General features: G+C 31.6%; 1 protein-coding gene across 3 annotated transcripts in view; it reads right to left on the bottom strand.

The window, feature by feature from the left end:
* LOC110029633 (dentin sialophosphoprotein-like) overlaps positions 1-1,869 on the bottom strand; it is a 29,854-nt gene extending 27,985 nt beyond the window's left edge. For all 3 annotated transcript variants that reach the window (XM_020732011.1, XM_020732008.1, XM_020732009.1), the window contains exon 1: positions 1,752-1,869. The gene's annotated coding sequence lies outside the window, so the exon portion shown is untranslated. The remainder of the gene's footprint in view (positions 1-1,751) is intronic.
* Positions 1,870-16,759: the final 14,890 nt, after the last annotated feature.

The raw sequence follows: 16,759 nt of genomic DNA on the forward strand, positions 1-16,759 counted from the left end.
AAAGCTTGATATTCAACAATGATTCATCGCCCACAAATTGATAAATATATTATGTCTCAAATAGCATCTCCTTAAAGTTGTGAAATCCTAGTATCTGCAGTATTTCATCTTCAGTAGCCTAAAGAGAGATAAACAACTTGTTGGAACCTTGATCGCCTCTCACGAAGCCCCCAATCGTTCTTTGTAAAGAAGAATCTCACGGACCATTGTCTTATCGGTTCCTTTAGGGAAAATTAATGTCTTGTGCTTAAACATCACACTATCATGTGTGTAACTAAAGAACCTGCACAACCGCGCTAAATTTATTGGTGCTAATGTCAACCCGCGACTCTTGAAGAGAACAATCAATCCGATAAGAATTGTCACCACCCGACAAGAAAATTGAGCAACACAAACTCCGAACGCTTTCACAATTTGAATAATCTCAAGTGTCAGTGGAAATCGTATGCCAATTTTAAAAGCTGCCTCATGGACGGCGACATACTCGGAAGGAGAAGAATACGCTCGATTGATCGAAATCAAAAATTTCACCACCATATCATTCGAGAAGTAAAACTTTTTTTGAAAAAAAAATAAGTCATTCTCTATCAAAATTTAACGCCCTGTGCTTAAACATCACAATATCATTTGTGTAACTAAGGAACCCGCACAACCGCTCTAAAATTGTTGGTGTTAATGTCAACCCGCGACTCTTGAAGAAAGCAATCAACCCGTATGAATTGTCACCACGTGGCAAGACAGCTGAGCAACACAAACTCCAAACACTTTCACAATTTCAATAATCTCAGGTGCCGGTGGAAAGCATATGCCAATTTTAAAGGCTGCCTCATGAACGGTGACATACTCGGAAGGAAAAGAATACGCTCGGAATAGAGAGATCCCTCTTGTAAGTTAAAATAAATGTAATAGATATAATAATACAAAAAAATCATCGAGAGTATAATAAATTATTCAAATGCAACAAAATCCTTCTAGAATCTTAGGGCCTGTTTGGTAGGAACATTTATGCAGGTAGACTTCAGAGTAAATCCTACCAAATGGTCAAAAAAAATAATTTAAATTTTAAAGAATCTTGAGGTGCTCCACATGTACATGCCCGGACGTTTTTGCCAACTACATTAAAGTTCCCACTCTAATAACCATCTTGAATTTTCTTAAACATTTGTAATAGATGTATAATGCTTCCGCTACAAAGTAATGATGACTCAGAAAGAAGTTTTTAAGAGATGAAGTGAAGAGAAAAGCCCAAGGATCCACCTAATCCTCTACAAGAATCAAATAACTACCAAGGTTTCATATCAAATAAATAAATCAATAAAGGCTAATCGTTAGATCTACGGCTTACTAGTTAATTAATATGCATATTAAATAAAAAAAACTCACGCAGACTACCACCAAACGGAACATTAGATTACATCCTCGCTGGAAAAAGTAATCTCATCTGCTCCATTGGTGACCTAACCCCACTTTGCCGCCAATTTCCTCTACCGACACACCTCCGGCATTCAAACAGAATCACACAGTTCCAATCAGCAAAAACAATCATAGATCGAGATTAAAAGCATTCAAACAAAAAATAAGAGAACTTTGTGGCTTCGAATCCCAAATTAAACTAAGAATCGTGAAATGCCCATTGAATCTAAGAAGATGGATCTGAAAATGTAGAGAATCGAACAACCGCGAGTGTTATTGCGAATAAATTTTAAGCAGAAATTGAAAAAAAAACAAAAAGGAACTGGAATTTAGATTACCTGTATATGAAAGATTGAGAGGAGCGGTGGGAAGCGGGGATCGGATTTGAGAAAATGAGTGCACGGTAGAGGCGGAGATGTAGGTTTGGCAGGATAAATAGCTCACGAGATTTGGGTTTGGCAGGATAAATAGCTCACGAGTTGCGCATAATGAGTTAACCAGCTAAACTCAAGTCAGGCCTGGCTTGACTTGTTGGCTCCTACGTAACGCCATTTAAAAATTATTAATATAAAATATATTTAAAATATATTAAATCTCAAGATTTTATCTATAAATTATTAAAAATAATTTTAAAAAATTATATTTTATATCAAATAAAATTTTACTTATGTGTTATTTGTTCATTGCATTTATCATTTTATTATAAAAATGATTTAAATGATTATTATTTGTCCTCTATTACAATAGACAAATCAGCTCAAACTCATAGATTTAAGCTTGAGCTTGAGGTTGAGCTTGATTAATTAATCAGGCTCACTTGGTCGATTGAGTCATGCCCCCATATTAGAGTTAACCACCAATATAAATGTTATTTTCTCATAATATTGTTTGGAAAAAAATTATTACATTTTTAACACAAAATGTTATTTGCTCTGTCACTTAATTCAAAGACGAAATCAAACTATGTTAGGGGTGGGCAACTGCCCTCCTGGAATTTCTAATATATATATATATATAATTAAATATTTTTTCTTAAGTTATGTTATTTATTATCTTAAGTAGTATGATGTAAATAGTCAGAAACTATTTTGATATTTTACTCAATTGATAAGATTCGATTAAAAAAAGTTTAATCAATACTTAAAACTTAATTCACATAAGCTCATTTTAATTAAGAAAATGAAAAAAAATATACTTAAAATATATTATTTTTTAAAAAAAACATGTTATTAAAATTGAATTAGGTTGTACTTCCCAATCGCCCATAATCATTTTCTATTGTTATTGAAATTGAAGTACTTCATTTTCTATTGAAGTAGGTTGTACTTCATTTTCTATTGAAGTTGGTTATATTTCACAATCGCCCATCTACTTTAATAAATGAAGTAGATGGGCGATTGTGAAGTACAACCAACTTCAATAGAAAATGAAGTACAACCTAATTCAATAGAAAATGAAGTACTTAAAATAAAATGTAATCTTATTTTTAGAAAAAAATCTTTTATTAGAATTGAAGGAAGTTGTACTTCCCGATTGCCCACAATCATTTTCCATTATTATTAGAATTGATGTACTTCATTTTCTATTGAAGTTGGTTGTAATTCAAAATCACCCACCTACTTTAATAAAAAATGAAGTACAACCCATTTTAATAGAAAATGAAGTACAATCTACTTCAATATTTATTAAACTTTTTTTAAGCTGAAGTGGCGATCAACATTAATCGAGTCTTATCAATTGAATAAAGTATCAAAATAATTTCGACTATTTACATGAGGCTGGTTAAGATTATAAATAATATAACTTAAAGAAAAAATATTAAATATATTTATATATATATATATATATATATATAAAGCCTTCAGCCTCATAAATCTCCCTGCATCTCCCCCTCTACCGTGCGTGAAATATTTGCGTACATAAGATGTACGCAGCGCTGGGTACATCAGCGCTGGGTACTACCGTGCACTCATTTCCTCGAGTCCGATCTCCGCTTCCCATTGCTCCTGTCAATCTTTCATATACAGGTAATTTAAATTCCAGTTCCTTATATTTTTTTTTCAAATTCTGCTTAAAATTTCTTCGCAATAACACTCGTGGCTATTCGATTTAGTACATTTTAAGATCCATCTTCTTAGATTCAATAGGCATTTCATGTTTCTTTGTTTAATTCGGCGTTTGAAGCCACAAAGTTCTCTTATTGTTTGTTTGAATGCTTTTAATCTCGATTTATGATTGCTTTTGCTGATTGGAGCTGTGGGATTCTGCTTGAATGCTGGAGGTGTGTCAGTAGAAGTAAATTAGCGGGGAAGTGGGGTTAGGTCACCAATGGAGGAAATGAGATTCCTTTGTCCAACGAGGATGCAATGTAATGTTCCGTTTGGCGGTAGTCTGCATGGAGGAGGACTACACATAAGGTGGAGATCTTTGCACGTAGGAGGACTATGCAACTTCTGCCTCATTTGAATCCGATATTTGATTATACGAGATTGGTCGTCTTAGCCCAAACAAAGATTCTTTCACTGGATTAGGCCATCGCCAAGATGTTGCAGGAGGAGAGCCGCATGAGGCTATACTCTGAGTGGACTTTTAAGTACACGATCTGCTTTACCTGCCTCGAGCTCATGTACGACAGATGTCCAGGGTGAGACCTGCAGGTGCTACAACTACGGAAAAGTGATACACCTGAGCGAAGCTTGTCTAAAGCCACATAAGGAAAGTGAGACGGGTGAATGTGGACAGTCTAGAGGCCGTAGTCGTAATCGTGGGGGCCAAAGGGGTGGAAGAGGGGGTGACCGGACGAATATGATGGTATAGAAGAATAAGGGAGAGAGAAGTGTTGTCTTTATCGATAAAGGGGTGCTGACACATGACATAATAGACTCTGATACTTTGATAGAGAAGGGATGGAGCCCTTGACATCCATGGTAGAGCGTGATGTAGTTGGAGGATTTGGGAGAAGTGTGGAGGATGAGTTGCTGCTAGATCACAAATGCATGTGACACTTTTCTATTAGTTTGTTAAGCCGTTTGTATTTGTCTCTGTACGAAAAAGCAAATAAATAAAAACTTGTGTGATGCCTGTGAGTTTGGTAAGCATAGGAGTTTTTTTGTTTTTGATTTAGTGCACTCAGATGTATGATAACCTTGTTCTACAACTTCGATGAATGACTACATATATTTTATGAAATTTATTGATTATTTTCTCATGTTACTTGGTTATATCTGATGAGAAACAAAAATGATGTGATTGCCTGCTGTAAAGACTTTTACTGGGCAATTTAGACTCAATAAGGTGCAGTAGTGAAGGTATTGAGATCTGATAACGGGGCATTGTATATCAATAATATGCTTGAGAAGTATTTGTCAGCCTAAGGGATATATCAAACCACCAATCCATACATACCATAATAAAACGAAATAACATAGAGGAAGAATAGTCATCTTCTAGAGATGGCCAGAAGTTTGTTGATCTCGATGAATGTCCCAAAGTAATTGTGGGGGTATGTTGTTTTGACAATTGCTCAGTCGATCAACAGAATACCCTTAAGAGTACTAGAGTAGCGATTTCCTTGTGAATTGTTGAAATAAGATAATGGTGAGCTCCTCTAATTAAAGATATTTGATTGTGTATATTATGTGAAGGATAATCAAGCACAATAGGGAAGCTGAATCTCATAGTTATGAATTGTATTTTCTTGGGTTATTCTGTCACTTAGAAGGGGAATGTTTGTTGAAGCTCAATAGAGAAGAGATAGTCTGTAAGTATGGACGTGACATTTAAAAATTCAAATCATACTACACATTGGAGGTGACGACACCCTTTAATGACTCGTTAGATGTCAGATGTGTAAGGCGCGGGGGAAGTAGTGATGGTAAGAGATTGATACAAGTGGGAATGATGTCTTGTCTCATTGTGTGGGATGGATCGATTGAGGGGAGCCGAAAAATAAGGAAAATGAGCCTGTATGTGGTGGGACTTAAGTTCAAGTGGAGCTGAGGGTGTATACAAGGAGAAAATGACAAAATGAAATAACAATTTCTATCATGCCACACGTGTCAACAAGTCTCTTGTCACGGTCTACCCTGACTCATGACTCCTACATCATCCACATTGGAATTTGATTACACAGGTGGTATGTTTCCTCTCTTCTTCTCCCACTCCCATGACTTTAAGGAGGACCTCTCGCAACAATACGGGTCATCCTCCTGATCATTATTCTCCTGATTATTTTTGTTCCTTACATGATATTGCACAATTTGTCTTATACTCTAACATATCATGTTTACATGGAGTATTTATTGCAGCTTAGATCATTATCTCCATATTCAAGTGTTGATAGGTAGCTAAGGAGGATCCAAAATGTAAGATTACAATGTTGGAAGAACTTAGTGCTCTCGATAAGAACAAGACATGAGAGCTCGTGTTGCTACCAATTGGGAAAAATGCAGTCGAGTGCAAATAGGTCTTCTCAGTGAAGCAGACCTCAGAAGAAAATATTGATTGCTACAAAACATGGCCGGTGGCGAAAAGATATAGTCAAAATTATAACATTGACTGTGATTGCACTAGTGACAAACATGAGCACAGTTATGACACTTGTCTCTTTGGTTGTGAATGGTAGATGGAGGTTACACCAACTAGATATGAAGAATGTGTTTTTTTTATGAGAATTTGCTAGAGGTGTATATGAAGATACTCACAGGCTTTGACAAGAACTAAACAGTGGGCAAGACATTTATATTGAGAAAATCACTTTATAGTTTGAAACAATCTCCTCGGGGTTGGTTTGGCAGGTTTAGGAAAGAAAAGATATGCATGGGCTATTAGCAGATCAATGTCGACCACATAGTATTTTTTTGACGACACAGTGGTCACAGTACTATTCTTGTCGTGTGTGTAGATGATATGATTTACACTGGGGATGATGAAGGAGAGATGCTCAGGTGAAGGAAAGTTTGGGTAAAGAATTTTAGGTGAAGGACTTAGGAAAGCTTCACATGTATTCATGTTGACCGAACCAGCCAATGAGAATCAGAAAAGTTCAAATATTAAAACTTGAGATAGATTAAAAACTTTGAATGAATTAGATTGGTTGATATTTGAATTTTATTTTAAGATTGAAATTTAAATTTGTATTTGAGGAGTTGAGAATCTCATAGGATTGAGATTTGGAGATTTAAATATGAAATGTTTTGAATTTTCAATTTTTTGAGATATTGATTTTGTATAATTTAAGAATGTGAATTTGATTTGGACTAGCAGAAGATGTGTTTTCTTGAACTTATACCAAATCTGAATACTAAACCGAGGAGGTGATATCTTAATCCATTTAAGGGGGCCTTACACCAAACTTTAGGAATTTGACTTTGACTAGACTATGAGAGGATGTCTTTTGTCAGAATTATACCAAACCTAAGAACCAATCGAGCAGATGATGTCTTAATCTTTTTAAAGTGGCTTTAAACCAAACCTTGTGATTTTGATTTGCACTGGTCTAAAAGATGATGCCTTTTGTTATACTTACACCAAATCTCAAAAATTTGTTTTGGACTAGATTAGGAGAGGATGCCTTTTTTCGGATTTATACTAAACCCGAGAACATGTTGAGAAGACAATGTCTTAATCCATTTAAGGAGGCCCTCACATATTTGATTTGAACTAGACCAGGAGATGATGCCTTTTGTCAAACTTATATAAATCTTGAGAATTAGTTGATGAGCGGATGCCTTAATCCATTTAATCTGGTCTTACATCAAACCTTAAGAATTGATTTGAACTAGACCAAGAGATGATGCCTTTTGTTTGACTTATAACAAACCCGGGAACTAGTCAAGGAGATGATGTCTTAATCCACATAAGAGGGGCTTACACCAAATCTAAAGAATTTGATTTGAACTAGATTAGGAGATGATGCTTTTTATCAAACCTATACCAAACTCGAAAATAAGCCGAGGAAATGATTTCTTAATCCTTTAAAGGGAGCCTTACACTGAACCTTAAGATTTTGATTTGTACTAGATCATGAGAAGATGCATTTTGTCTAACTCATACCAAACCTAAGAACTAGTTGAGGAGAGAATGTCTTAATCCATTTATGGGGGCCTTACATCAAATCTCAAGATTTTGATTTGCAGATGAATTTGGAGAGCTCATGTGAAAAGGTGCAGTATGAGGAAATAAAACTAACAAAGCCTCTTCACCATAAAAGGGGTAACTCAAGAAGTTCAACTGACCTAGATTTATAAGCTCAAAGGAATTTGATTTTCAAATTTCAAATTTTCTTCAAATTTTGGCTTTCATTTAAAATTTTGCATTTGAATTTCAATTTGTGTTTTGTCTTTTTTTTCAAGCTTTTAATTTATTTGTGTTGTTGTTTCTGTTTTATAAAGTTCTATATATTTTATCTCTTTTCTCTTACAAAATATATTTTGAACTAGATAGAATAAATCCTAAATTAGATGAAGAGATTTCGATTAAGAAAAAATAAAATCAAAGTTTATATATTCAAATTTGTGAAGGAATTTAATTTTTAAAATTTGGATCCGATTACAGACAAGTGTGAATGTATGTTATAAAACACAATTTTATTTCTAAAACATCTACGTAAACATTACAATGTATAATATTTTCTTGAGTAATGTCCGCTGACTGTGAGCACTAGACATTCTCTTTTACAATCCGCTGGCTTATAAGATCCTTCGAATAAACTTTTTCAACTACAAAATGACCTTCCTAAATTAATTCAAAATTGTCACCATTTTGAGATGGAGAAGAATTGACCTTTGAAGTACTAGAACTAAGTTGTCATTTGTTTTGACTTTTTTTTTTGTGAGGTTTTCCTCTCTCTCTTTTTATTCATTTAGATCCTATGATCTAGCCTTAAATTTTCTTTAGAGACCACCATAATGAACAAACGGATGGTTTGTGACCCAAAATAAGAACCTAAACTGAAATTCCACTCCATTTGGTTTAAGGTATAATTGATTTTAATCCTTGACATTTTGGTGTTTGACTCGATTGAAGTTGAGTTATTAAAATCTAGATTGAGTACTTCTATAGGTTTTATAGTATGTCTTTTGGTAAGCTATCATGCTTAGAGACTTGACTATAAAACTTGAGTATCTTTTGACCAAATGGGACTCACCCAATTAGTCTTAACATTTCTCTTAGTTCGCGCATTCGATTCAGCATAAGCTCAAATACGTTTCGAGTTCATCTTATTCCATTGTTGAGTTTAAATTGAAATAAAAAACAAAATAATTAATCGATTGAACTAAAAATTAAGTTAAATTTAGAATTAAAAGCATAAATCAAAATCAATAAATTCTAAATTAAAAACAAAATCAATAAAGAGAACCACATTTAAATTAAAAGAAAATTTCTAAAAAAAAATAATTTTAAAATACCTAAATAAAATCTTATTTTTAAAAACAATTTTAATCAATCAATTTTTAATTAATTCCAAATAGAAAATTAAAATAATAGATAAAATAGATTTGAAATATTAATTATGGAAATTCCAAAATAAATTGATATTGAATTTAAATAAATAATAAAAAAATAAATCAATAGATATAAATTTAAAAATAAAAATAATTAAAAATAAAATATAATTTTTTTACATCAAATTCAAATTAAATTTTTTAAAAAATTATATATAAATTAAATCTAAAAGGAGAATACAAAATTTAAATTCAAATATTAACTACAAATTAAAAAAAATGAAAATGAATAAAATAATACATAGATTAATAATACTAAAATTGTTCCAATTTCATTAAAAAATATAATAATAAAAAAAATTTATATTAAAAAAAGAAATAAATAAGATTCTCTCATAATGATTTGTCAACCTTTCCTTCTTCTTTACCTAGCTGACTCAGCGCGATCCCAGCGGCCCAATCTGATCTGATTGACTAGAGGATTTGACTGCCACATCAGAAGGCAGCGTGACATCCCCTCCACCGACAGTAAATTGTCATCAAAGCCGACCAAGGAACCCTAACTTCCATTTTTTTCGGATCTCTGTCCCGAAGCCCCTGGCCTCCATCTTCCTCTGAGCACGAGAATAAGTTTCTCTCTTCTCTCCCGATCGAGCCGCAATACCTCCTCCTTCCTCTATCCAAGCTGCAAGATCTTTTCATTCTTCCACTTGGTTCACATGCCTCCTCCGATCATTCAAGCAGCACAAGGGATTCCTCTCCCGTCGGATTCACACACAAGCAATAGCAATCAGGTGATCGAAAACCCTTTTTCTTTTCATCAATCACATATAATCGTTTTGCATTTTCTTTTTGTTTCCGATTTATGGATTGCATGTTTAGGCTAGGGGGTGTTTGACTGCACTTAGGGTTTAAGCTAAGCAGGATTTACTAAATCCAATAAATCTAAATTTATTAAATCCAGTGAAGTTAAATCTGAAATTATGTTTTGCATTTAAATCCACTTAAACCCGTATTCAAAATTTAACAACGAATGAGAAGATGATGTGAAAGGGCTTATTCGCTTTTTAGTTGACAATTTTAGAGCTTTTTACAGTAATAATCTGACAATAATAGAACAAACTACGTGATTTCAAGCATTTTTTGAAAGCACTTATTCTTAGTGATAATCTTCAAGCATTTTTCGTTCATTGCTTTGCTCAGCAGCTTTAGTTATGTTTGGTGGATATAGAAAAAAATCATTGACAGGTTTTGAGTTCACTTTAGAAATCCTAAATATTGTTGGAGCTTCTTGTAAGAGGAGTGGTTCTCTTAAAACCATTCTATATGAGAAATTTTTTTTGCATCTTAGAGAGGGAAATTTAATTTACGGCCGTGTTTTGATCGATTAACTACTTTGCTGCAAAGAATTGGAGACACCTGTTGGAGCTTATATTTTTATACTTTAGTTAATCTCATAAAAATGTATCCATCAATGCTTAAAGTAATTTAGATTATAAAAGAGGATGAAGTGCATGATAAAAAAATCAGTTAAAACTGGTGTTTTAAGCGATGCAATGGAAAGTTTTGACTTTATCTTCATGATGCATTTAATCATTGATACCTTTGGGATTACAAATGAATTATCACAACTTTATATATAAAAACAGATCAAGATATTGTGAATGCAATGAAATTAGTGCAATTGTCAAAACAACCATTGCAAATGATGTGGGAGAATGGATGAGATTCCTTATTAGAAGAAATGTCTCGCTTTTGTAATGTTTTTGAGTTTGTTGTTCCAAATATGAACTCATCTTGTAAAGCTCGACGGAGATCAATAAGGAGAGGTAAAGGAATTATAATTTACATCATTATCATTTCAAGTTGTTCTACAATATGATTGACATGCAACTTCAAGAGTTGAATAACCGGTTCTCTAAACCGAGTACAAATTTGCTTCTCTGTATAGCTTGTTTAAATCCAAGTGATTCATTCTAAACTTTTGATATGGTTAAGTTACTTCGTCTTGCAGAGATATCTTAATGATTCTCTACAGTTGAGCGTGTGGCTCTCGATTATTAGTTATCTACTTATATTCCTGGCATACACTCCAGTGATGATTTCTCATTTTTAAGAGACATTATCGATCTTGCGAAAGAGCTTGTTAAAACTAAAGATTGTGTGAATCCTCTCGTTTACAGACTTACTACGTTGGCATTAAATTTACTAGCAGTTACTGCTTCAATTGAGAGAAATTATTCTGCAATGAAGATTATCAAACATCGATAAACGTAGTCAAATGAGTGATGAGTAGCTCAGTGATTGTCTTATAGCATATATTGAGAAAGATGTATTTGACTTAATTCTCAATGAACTTATTATGTTATATTTTCAATCATTGCAAATTAGATTGAAAAGTTTGTAATTATTATCGTTATCTGAGAATAGACTTTCTTCTTGAATTTGATTCTTGTGATATGAGTTAGTTCAACATACAATTCTTTTATATGACATAACAATCTACAAATTTCTTTATTGATTAATATATTCTTTTTATTTACTTAATTATGTTTCTCTGGGATTTGTATGTATGACTTGTTATTAGGCAAATTCTTAACCATGTTGGCGAGTTTCTTCACACATCTGTGGGATCGAGAGAAGGAAGAGGATATTTGTTTCATGCATCTTGTACTGATATGTCGCTTGATTAGCACCTTGGTCGTATCATTCTCACTCTGCCCAAGAGAAAGATAGTAAGAGAAAATTCAATTTTAGATGGTAAATATGTGAATACATAGGAATTGAGTGGTATGTATGTAAATCTTCTTTAAATTGTTCGAAATATCATTATTTATTAAATCTTAGTTATTACTATCATCATTATTATTATTAACATTATTCAATCAATATGAGCCGGGAGTATATTGAATTTACAGCGAACACTTATACCATGTCTTAAAATGGGAAACAGCTGTGCTCTTTTTTTAATTGAGTGATATGTTGATACAAGGACGCATATATATATATATTGATAAGAGAAGAATATTTGGTTTTTTACATTAAGATTTACGGTCGACTTTTCATCGCATAATTATCATTAATATCTGAGTTAAGATGAGAAAATTATGGAAGAGAATATAGATGTTTTCATAATGAAAAAATTTGTTCCATTAAAATATTTTATCCGTAAGTATTATAAATGGTCAAATTATAAGGCATGCCTTATTTTCTCTTTTTCTTTCTAATTAATCTCATTCATGTTTACAAAAAGATAATACTAACCTGAAAGTTCAATATTTAATAATCTTAGTTTGATTAAACAATAATATGATATGTAAGTCATTTTCGAAGCATAAACACTTTCATCTAAATCACCAATATTTTTAATTTAAAAATGTTTGAACATATATAAAACTAATTCAAATGTTTATAAGATTTTTATGTATATTACATATAAAAAAAATTATGATTACGATTATACAAACTTCAATAAAATTTATTCATTTATTAACTGAATATATAAAAAAATTTAGTTTATAATTTAGTTAATCATCATATAATTATGCATTTTATAATTACGATGATTTTGAAGGAATAACATAATAGATGGTAATTAGCCTATGGGTGATTGACTCGTGTAATTTGATGCTAATTTCAATTATTATATGATAGTTTACAAGATATTCACCATAGGGGTGTATTTGCAGATATTGTATTAATACCTTCAAACCCTTAAACAGAGAATGATAAGTCATATCAAAGGGAAAAAAGAGTAAAACTTATGATGAAATGTTTATTAAGGTGGATGAAACCTAAGGGGTAAGTTGGGACTCTCATTAGGTCATTAAGAACATGTAAAGGGTAATAATGTAAATTCTAGATTTCGGAAGATTAAAGCTCATAAATGTTTGGATGATTAGGTGGGGGATAATCATGGTTCGGAAATGTTTAAGTCACTTATTTAAACTTCCTACCATAATTTGGAAAGATTTATGTAATCATATGAAGAAGAATTAGCAACTTGTCATAAATTACAAATTTATCTCCAAAACCTTAAGAGATCCATAATGAACTATCCATAGCTCAAAGCTAGTATAATTCAAAATGAAAGTTCTTAATTAAAATATAAATAACAAAACACTGTAAAAATTTATAAATTTTAACCTAATTTAGGGGTATATATGATTGTATCTTTAAAGCTACAAAAATACTCTTGAGTGATCTTCCACTTATTTAAGGATAAAAATATAAATCAAAAAGGCTAACTTACTAAAGTTAATTGTTAATAAACTAAATAAGAACCCTTAAAAATATTGATTAATTAAACGAAGGTAATTTAAGTATCAAATTGAGTATTTACAATTATACTCCTCTTCGTAAAACTTGAATAATTTTCTTCATAAAACTCTAAATGGAATGAGGTCTTCACCCAAAAGCTAGTTAAATCATAAGTGGTAAAGCTATTCAAAACTTATTTCAAATTATTAATATGTTTAATTATTTCATATTTTAAAATTGAGTGGTGAATTAAATAATTCATAAAAAAATTAGATGAACTTGAAATGAGATTGTTTAGAATCAAAGTCTGAATGTCTCAGCAAAAGTTTGAGTATTTTGAACATCATTTAGATTTATTATAAATTTTTAAAGAAAATTATCTTTCAAATAAAATAATTTAAAAAAATTAAATAAAGCACTAAATTCTACAAAAATAAAACCCAACACAACTTAACTCAAAAACACATCCAATACTTAAGGGTTTGAATTCTAATTCCATTTTCAAACCTTCCTTGGTGATTGGAGATACTCAAATTATAGCGGTTTCATATGAAATATCGAGTTGACTTGTAAGTTAGAAGTGTTAGTGATATGGGTGATGATGTTAAACATCCATTGATAAGTCCATGCTAATAGAGTTGTATTATGTTTTGTGAAGGTTCAAGGATGGTACTAATATTCGTCAATATCCGTTGTGAAGTTGTCCTCGCTTTCTCAGGCTCCTAGCGGCTTTAGCCCAACAATATGAATGACTTGGGGACCTTTTGGCTTACAAAAAAAAAAAAAATAATAATAATAATAAAACAAATTCATTTGCATTGTCAATTTTTGGTTGTTGATGGATCTAATAAAAGTTTAATTTATTTATGTGCATGACAAATTGAGAATATTGGTGTTATCTTTTGTCTGTCTACTGGTCAGTCACTTTGATTAGGACTAAGAGTCGTTCTCCTTCGATTGCCTTGCTGGTAGCTTCCATTCGAAATTAGTTTTATGCACATTGATGCTCTGGATTGCTTTTAAAAAGGATGCCTTTAGAAGAGAGATTATTATGGCCAAAGGGCTGAAGCTGAGCTCATCCCCAACTCAAGAATATTTATATCTAGTTCTTATCTTCCATATATCTACCACCTAGTTTTACACAAACATGCATGTTTTTTATTTAATATATTTCATATTCAAATTTCAAAATATTCAATATTTGTTTAATTTTTATGTATATACACAAGAAACATGTAATTATACTTTTTCTGAGATATCATCTGAAGCAGTAGGTACGTACTAGCACTTTCTCTTTTATTTTACTTGATTGTATATGTTTAATTTATGCATGGGATATTGCAATTCTTCTGTTGTTTATTGCATTCTTGTCATGTGAAAAAAAGTAGTCATAGGGTAGAAGACATAAGACATATGTATAGGTAAAAACCCTATGATATACGACCAACGCAGTAACCTGGCAAAATGTTAAACATTCTTAAAGTCCCCATAACTAAACTCACTGATTAAATAATAATGATAATAATAATAATAATCATCACCTCAAATACACCTTCTAAAATCAAAGCACTAAAACAAAGAATCTAGGATACACCTCCCGAGGCATGTTTTCTCTCTCTCCTCTCACAAAACGAGGTGACAACGCGATCAAGCGGTGACAATCAAAACCAAAACAATAAAGCGAACGATGATCCCCAACTGAACTTTATATATACTTAAACAACACGAATCTTCAAGACATCGAGATGGCCCGTCTAGCATAACTTAAATCCTCTTGCTTTCTTTTAGGCATTCACTTCATTGTATGTTGTTCAAAATAAGTCCAAACTCTTTATAGGATCTCAAGATTGTTCGTTCAGTACGACATAAATCCTTGTATCTTTATAGGTGTCCGCGTTGATCGTATGCTGCACAATGTAAGCCTTAGATTTAAAATAAAAATGACATCAGTAAACCTGCACAATGTAAGCCTTAGATTTAAAATAAAAATGACATCAGTAAACATCAAATAATATCATTTCCAAAATGTAAAGCCAAATAGTATGATAGTTTGAGAAGTCATTGATGTTCCCCTCAAAATCTTTAACATACCCTACCTTTTGCTCATTTTGTTTCCAAAATAAATGTTCCACATTGAGCCCTCCCCACATGATTTTTTTATGACCAATCAAGAAAACTAAACTTTGAATTATTACAGACGAAACCTCAATATTAATCAAGAGTTTTCTTAAGTGATATCGGTTGCTTAAATATAATTAACTATAAAGGTTTATGTTTATAGGAGAATTAATAACACAGATAATCTAAATCTTGTCTAATATTCATATTAGGTAGAAGAATGATCAGTTGAAAATTGTGCAGATCAAATAAACATTATAAATTTCTTGATTTGAATAATTGAGACTATTATCGAATAGTACCTTCATCTTTTGAGATGAAGTATTCCTTGTGATATCATGTTCTATTATTTAAACCATTAAATATATGAGATCTATTGGTCTCATTTTTCAAAATTAAAAGTTCCCTTTTTAAAATCAAAATTATATATGTATGTGTGTGTGTGTGTGTGTATATATGTAGATATATATATATATATATATATATATACTTAATTAATTATTTCAAAAACCAACAAAGGAGCCCCTCTATATGATTATTAACTCACATTAATGAATTTCAATTAAGTTATATCCCATAACATTTTTCCTTAAAAAAAATTTCATATTAAAAAAAAAAAAACTAATGTCATGATATAAATATGCATGTCAAGAACCTTCATATTAACTTAATTAATTAAATCATATCTATTACTACAACTTATTAGTAACATGAAATATTTTCTATTTAAATAGAAATATAAGAATACCAAAGATATTCCTTTTCCTGAGATAATTTTTATTGTAAACAAATATTTTTAAATATACCTTTTTTTTTCCTTTCAGAAAATAAAAAATAGCAGTGGCCGCCAACTAAAGCAGCACCAATCCACAGGAAGAGAGAGCAACAACAATCTCGAACATGCAGGCCAAAATCAGCCACCAAAGGATAGGAAAAAACTAAAGAAGAAGATCATATCTAAGATGAAAACATATAATAGACAGAAAACTAGCTTTTGAGAAAAAATATAATCTAAAAATTAAGAAAAATAGGCTGAAAAATCATTGGCGACCGCTAAACAACCTCGAAATACTAAAAGAAATCACGGAAAATAATAAATCACAATAACAAATAACAACAACAACAACAACAACAACAAAGTCTTAATCCCACTACGTTAGGTCGGCTACATGAATCTTTTTTCTTCGTTGCGTCATATTTAGTGTCATATTTTCATGTAGTTCTAGTAAATTAAGATCATTTTTAATACAATAAGCCCAAGTCTTCCTAGGTCTACTTCTGCCTTTCTTAATACAAATCGAATCCAAAACATCTACTCTTCTAATCGAATTAGCAGATGGTCGACGTTTAATGTGACCAAACCATCTAAGACGACTTTCTCTAATTTTGTCCGTCACTGGAGCTACACCAACCCTATCACGAATATATTCCTTTCGCACTCTATAAAAAAATGATAATAATTCATCAAAAATTTAAAATATAATAAAATAATATGAAACTGGCTAGTTTTGAAAAATCCATCC

The sequence above is a fragment of the Phalaenopsis equestris genome, unplaced genomic scaffold, assembly GCF_001263595.1.
Source record: "Phalaenopsis equestris unplaced genomic scaffold, ASM126359v1 Scaffold000600, whole genome shotgun sequence".
NCBI classification, from domain to species: domain Eukaryota; kingdom Viridiplantae; phylum Streptophyta; class Magnoliopsida; order Asparagales; family Orchidaceae; genus Phalaenopsis; species Phalaenopsis equestris.